Below are 5,117 nucleotides of genomic sequence, written 5' to 3'. Positions count from 1 at the left end.
GTGTCCTGGGGTGCATCAAGCACAGCATAGCTAGCCAGTCGAGGGAGGTGATTGTCCCACTCTACACTGCACTGGTGCGGCCCCACATCCAGTCCTGTGTGCAGTTTTGGGCTCCTCCATATAAGAAGGACATCAAACTATTAGAGTGTGTCCAGAAGAGGGTGACCAAGATGGTGAAAGGCTTTGAGGGCAAGACTTACAAGGAGCAACTGAGGTCAATTGATTTGTTCCACTTGGAGAAGAGGGGGCTGAGGGGTGACCTCATTGCAGTCTACAACTTCCTCAAGGAGGGCAGAGGAGGGGGAGGTGCTGATCTCCTCTTTCTGGTGACCAGTGATAGGACATGAGGAAATGGAATGAAGCTGCATCAGGGGAAGTTCAGATTGGACATTAGGAAAAGGTTCTTCACTGAGAGGGTGGTCGGTTACTGGAACAGGCTCCCCAGGGAAGCGGTCACAGGACCAAGCCTGTCAGAGTTCAAGGAGCATCTGGATGATGCTCTTAGTCATATGGATTAGTTTTAGGTGGTCCTGCGAGGAGCAGGGAGTTAGACTCGATGATCCTTATGGGTCCCTTCCAACTTGAGATACTCTATGATTCCATGATTCTAATACAGTGAAGGCACCTATGTATTTTACAACACCTGCAAATTTAGCTCTATTTTTCTGTCTTCTGAAACTCCCACAGTCTCAAAAGATTTGTCATTTCACATTTTTCCATAGTTACTATAGTGGAGATATATTTCAATGTGGAGGTTGTTTACAAATTGCTGGGACTATTGTGTTGTTTGATATATTTATAAGCTGAACTTTGAAGTTCTCTGTATCAATTACATTGAGACGTGGCACACAAGATATTCTATTGGCTCTATGCCATTGCAAGACTTTAAAAAAATATGGAAGAATCCTCCTGATGGCATAAGAATGATATAAACCTATAATCCATTGGCAAAGAAGTACAAACATAGTGGGAAACCACAGCAAGCTATTTTGGCTTACAAAAATAGATCTTAAAATTGGAAGTAATATTTAAAATGTGATACAGCTATGAATATATGAGCCTGTACAAATTTATATATATTCATTAAGATGAAAATGTGAAGAAAAGAATCTTTTTTTCTTTTTAAATACAGTTTGGTTTAAAAAAAAAAAAATGGAAAGAAACCTGAAAGATAACTACGGGATAACAATGAGGAGTGTTAAAATAAGAAGTTAAATATTGAAAACACATAAGATACAGTCCAGTCTTTGATTTCATGGTTGGATGAGATTTTTAAGTGTTAAAAAATTCTGCTGACTTTTCTATGACTCTGCTCCTGAGCAATTTATGGAAAGATGAATTAAATATGAAATGCTTTAGTTAAAGTAAGTGTGGAAACCTAATCCTGTGACAAATAGAATTAGTAAATGCATCTGAATAGTGGTGCTTGAGCTGATAAGTCAAATGCCGTGAGATTAAAAGTGTTTCCACATTTATGTCATGTTTTCAACCATGTGAGCAGAAATAGAAAAAAATACATTCCTATATACTTTTACCCAAGTAAATTATTGATCACCTGTAACATAGGGGGAACAATTAGTAATGTGTCTTGACCCTTTGGTCATAACATCTTTCTTGCCTTTCTCAATGATATCAGCCAATAAAATTTTCTGCTTTCTCAAAATGAGTACTTTTCCTTTTCACAGACTTTATGAAAAATTTCAAATAAATTATGGTCAACAGTAAATTTGAGGTGTTATTGCTCATAAAGCACCATAAATGTCATGTTATCTTCTTTATTTAAGCTTGTGTTTATTTCTAAGTAAATATAGAAATTAGTGAACATTCCTGTAGCTGTCTTCTTTGCACTTTGGAAAAGTTCTGTAGGAAATAGGTTTTCTTGTTTGTTTGTTTGTTTGTTTGTTTTTAACTTCCTCAACATGCTAGATGTTTTAAAATATTTTCCTTCTCCATATAAGGATAAAACCCAGGACTTCAAAGTTGTAAGCAGGAGAAAATAAGAAACTTCTCCCTTTTTCTCCTGTCTGCACTTCATACACAATGATTAAGGAATGTGTGAAGGAGGAACTAGCTGAGGCATCATACTGCAAGGAACATATGCAAATCATTGGGTCATTTGTCTATCTAGAAATGGGTCCCTTCCAATGTTTTCCCTAGAAATTTTTGCACTTCAAATTATTACCTGAAGCAGGAACTTAAGCCTTTTGCTCATAGTTCATATCAACACTCCGAAGTTATTAATTAATCTAATCTTTCATTTCCCAGGTTGAGGATATTACATAAACTATCATCCCCTTATTTAGAGAAATCAATACCCAGTTTGTTTGGTTATGGTTTGATTGCCTGAATTTTTGAAGCCTTAATGATCTTTCACTAAAAGTGAGTTTTGTATAAATTCTTATATTCCTGACATAGGTCACACAAATAACTAGAAAGAGGAATTTTTTCCAAGTGACAGAATTGAATATTTATAACCTACAATTATTAATTTTAACCTACAATTATGAAGCTAAAAGAACTCAATTTAATGTGATAAAATTTGAAAGAAAGAAAAAACCATAAAATAAGAGAATTACATACTAAATAGTTTCAGAAGAGCTAAAATCAGTTAATCTATGTCAAAGCTATATTTGGACATACATTAAGTCACAATAATGAATCTGATTCATATCTCTTTGACCTTAATTTTACATTTTGACTTCAAATGGCATTAAAGGACATGTATAAGCATTACTAGCTTCATGCTGTCACCTCCTGACACTGCCAGAAGAAATGATCAAATTAAATGTGTTGTACTTATGTACATAGCTACTTGCTTATTAAAGGAATGAAACTTTAGAAATAAAATGGGGGAGGAGAGAAAAATCATATTTAGATACATTCTTTATCTATTGGGAATTCAGAAACAATGGTCTGCCCCATCTCATAAAGCACAGTGGAACTGGAAAAGGTTCAGAGCAGGGCTCCAAGGATGATTAAAAAATTATGGAGCTGTTTTCACACAGGAAACAATTAAAACTAAAACTTTTCAGCATAGGAGGAGGTAATCAGAAGATATAACAGAGATCTACAAAATCATGAATGGCAAAGGGAGTAACAAAGCATTACTTATTCACTGTCTCTTCCAAGACAAGAAATCAGATGCCCCCTAGGTTCACCCTAGGTAGCAGGTTTAAACCCATCAAAAGGAAATCATTCTATTAAGTACAAAGACACTGTCCATGGGCTAACAGATTCCCATAACACATAATGGTTTAAAATGGAGAATATCCTGGGAAAGTTTCATTAGTTACATAGTTCTCGCACTTCATCTCTAGCCTACCACTCTCAGAGAAGTCACAAGCTAAATGAACCTTTTGTCTGACCCACTATCAGCGATTTACATTCTCACACCATATACACACATGTCTTGGTTTTACCATAATTCTTTTCCTTTGGACACCATGCATATACATACATATACATATAAGTACATACATCTTTTTATATAGATAAAAGCTGATAACAAAGCAACATCTTAAGGGATAACATAGTGCCTAACTACAGAGCTGATTCCGTAAGGAGAAACAGTGAAGCCATAAGCCATTTTTATATGTGGGAGTAGAAAAACTAGCAGAAATCAACCTTATTATAAACTTGTAGATAATACATCTCAACATCTGAGCCAGTCCTCACAGGCCTTTTTTTTTTAATATTTTTTAATAGTCAGTGGAGTGTAGGGCATAATTCATTTTGTGTCTGCTTTAGGTTGAAATAATTCATATTTAATCTCCTAAAAATGCTTTTTTTCCCCCCATTTTTGAAAAGTATTAATTTGGCGAGCTCAAGTGCATTAAAGAATCCAGGAAATCACTATTTTGCAAAAATCTTGCAAACCCTTAAGCAAGAGAAAATACATAGGGACATAATTAAAGAGATAAGCCCTATTATATTGGGGAGGGGCAAGGTTTGTCTGGTTTCCCTGGATTGCATAATATATGACGTTAAAGCAAAAGAATGTTACATGACAGTCAAGAAGATGGGCAGACCCCTTCTTGGGCTGCGTATACTCTCTATATTTTGACAACTGTTAATTATCCCACTTTTTTATCTTTATTCTTGAGTAAATTTGGTGCTGCAATAAGCAAGTGACCTTTCTTATCCATGGACAGCTTCTGAGTGGGGAACCTTAATTGCCTTTTTTCATACAAATCTATACTACGCTATCATAATTTCCATTTTCATGCAACAAATGCCCCACCTTTTACAGACTAATGACATATAAAGGTTAAGGTAAAATATAACAAAAGTATCAATAAGGTGCCTTCTTTTTCAAAGCAGGTGGTGAAAGCTAGCAATAACTAATGTTTTTTTTTATTTTTTGCAAATGATAACCCACGTATACATAGGTACATAGTGTATGCATGTAAGTAAAAATTACTACCTTGATATTGTGTTTGTACTGTGCTGTCACAACACCTGGCAATTGTTTCCTAAAAGCATCAAAAACAGTAAAAAATGTTTATTTTCTCCCGTCTCTTGAATGTCCAACAAATTTTCTATAAAATGGGTTTATATCCTGAATTCACTGGATTAACAATTCTGTAAATTACTTGAATATTTGAATGTCACACTCAGAAGAGTCTCCTTTTACACAAGTTGCTATCTTCCTTCTGACAGATTTTGCTAAAATACTGTGAAGGTCTTTCTTTGTACCCATACATGTTTCTTAGTTACACTTGCAGCCATTCTTTAACCTATCAAAACTTGATTCTCTGACATTTTCTTAATAAAAAAATTGAATACAGAGAGGGACAAAGAATTTGCTCCTCCAGTAAACCCCTTTCTTGCAACGTATATATAGATGCCTCACAACTAAAGAAAAACTTGATTGAATTTCTGTGTTTTCTAAAGGCTCACTTTCCCCTCTCATTGCACATTCTGACATAGAAATCAATGATGTAATCTGGGATAACTGCAATCAGAAGGTATTATGGCATCTTCTCTGTCACCTTCAGTTTATTGAAGAAATTTCTACTTAAAAATATCAAGTCAAAATTTACTAGAATATCAGTTACTGAGTGTTTTCTCTTTAATCATCTCATCAGTTCATTATACAGTGAAGAGGAGAGGTTTTC

This window comes from Pygoscelis adeliae, unplaced genomic scaffold (assembly GCF_000699105.1).
Source record: "Pygoscelis adeliae isolate BGI_AS28 unplaced genomic scaffold, ASM69910v1 Scaffold6, whole genome shotgun sequence".
Taxonomy (NCBI): Eukaryota; Metazoa; Chordata; class Aves; order Sphenisciformes; family Spheniscidae; genus Pygoscelis; species Pygoscelis adeliae.
Note: the sequence above shows the minus strand (reverse complement) of the source record.